This window comes from Poecilia latipinna, unplaced genomic scaffold (genome assembly GCF_001443285.1).
Source record: "Poecilia latipinna isolate Pla-1442-1.1 unplaced genomic scaffold, P_latipinna-1.0 Scaffold3323, whole genome shotgun sequence".
Classification (NCBI taxonomy): Eukaryota; Metazoa; Chordata; class Actinopteri; order Cyprinodontiformes; family Poeciliidae; genus Poecilia; species Poecilia latipinna.
The window spans coordinates 40564-42527 of record NW_015115939.1 but is presented as its reverse complement, the minus strand read 5'-3'; positions in this window follow the sequence as shown (position 1 = coordinate 42527).

The window sequence follows — 1964 nt, the reverse complement described above, 5'->3', positions numbered from 1 at the left end:
GCAGTGACTGACCTGCTTCGCAGGTCAGTCACTGCTCTCCTTATGCATTGCTTATGGCAGGCCCCAATTGAAAACTGTTAATACATATTTCAGTAAACTAAATGAAGACCTCCCCAGAGCTTCTTCACCTTTCTTCAACATCATTCTAGCACTGCTGTTCTCCTAAATATCTAAATAAAAAAATATAATATAATATAATATAATATAATATATAAATACATGTTAAGTGGTCGAGTATGATCAGGTGTTGCTCACTTTAAATAATAAAAAGGCTAATTTTGCTGCTGTTTCAGTCTAAATCATTGTGACTAGACTAGCTAACTTTTAAACAAAGTTAGCAGTAAAATTTTGGACATGTGAATATCCCAGAATTAAAACGGCTAAACCTAAAAGATTTAGTTCTATATATGAAAGTAAACTGACAACAAGACGTTATAACTGAGCGATATTCATAGCAAAATTCCTGACAGACAGTTTACCTCCTTCAAACGGAGTTTCTGACTCCTGCTGCTGCCTTTACTCTGAGCCGTTCAGAGGGGGGAGGGGGAGGAAGCACTCCGTTGAATGCGCTGTTGTGCGCCTTCAAAATAAAAGCACGCGAGTGGAAGATTTTAAAATTCTTCGCAACTGCGGTGAAATTATTGGGGGGGACGAATGTGACTCTCTCCAATATTGGGGGGGATATACCCCCCCCGTCCCCTGCGCTTCCTAGGCCTATGCATGCATGCATCTTATTTCAACACACAAGTCAATGTACCCATCAAGAGACGTTTGAACTTCTGAAACCAAACCATTTTGCATCAACTCTTGTATCTTTTTCTTTAAACTGCTAGCTTTATTTAGCTTAGCCTTTCTATCAGCTTGCAATCGATCTAACCGATCAGCAATTGCTTTAGCAGAATGTTTAACCACTCGTTTGCCCGTTTGTGTGTCACAACTGCTGGTCAGAAAGTCCTGGTTGTCAGCAGTAGATGGCGCACTAGCACTCGCTGGTAAATCCACGTCCGCTATGCAATCCTCCAAAATAAAAGTCCGTCAGTCAATAGATCGCAACCAGTTAATTGATACAAAGTTAATTGTTCCTCCACTTCAGCAACCAATGCATTGGATTTACGCCATTATGTGTGCACACGTTTAGATTTAGATTCAGATGGCCATCTTACTAATTGTAGCGCTACACATACCTATTCGATGCGTGCATTTCAAATCCAGCAACAAGGAAATCCAGGTGTCCTCCTGAACGCCGATCCTGTCCGACGTCACCCCAGGCTGAAGATGAGCTGATGCCAATCAGCTGACGCTCCGTTCCCAACACACAGGCTCCGTCTGCGTCCCAAACGCCATCCAAAGTTCCTTTCCCACGATCAGTTCTTGTCATAAACAGTTTTTGACTTGTATGTAGAGGCTAAGCCAAAGCTTTAAGCCCCTGAGGTGGTACATCGGTGTAAAGTTGACACGCCGATCACTTATCCGCTTAATTGAAATGAGAGCCCTCCTTGATGTTAGTGCAGGTAATCCATTTATTTCCATGACTCGGCAATCATCATCTTATTTCCTTCGTACAACAAGTCATTCCTTTAACATGTTGTCAATAACACCGCATACATAGTTTCAGCGATCCACACAGCATTTAATTCAATAGCGGTAGCATTGCGGTCAAAAACTGTTTCCCCCTTTCGGGTGGAACACACCTGTCATCATCATCATCATCATCATCATCTTCTTCTTCTTCTTCTTCTTCTTCTTCTTCTTCTTCTTCTTCTTCTTCTGATTTTATTGGCGGGTGACATCTAACGTTAAGATGTATTATCGCCATCTACTATGCTGGAGTGTGGATCAGAGTATCTCCCTTTAATCTAAATTCTCATAAATAATCTTGTTTCCTTCAAAAAATTTATAACTGCTTTATTTATTTTATGTTTAATTAATATCTTGTTTAATTTTAATGTCTCTATATCATATTT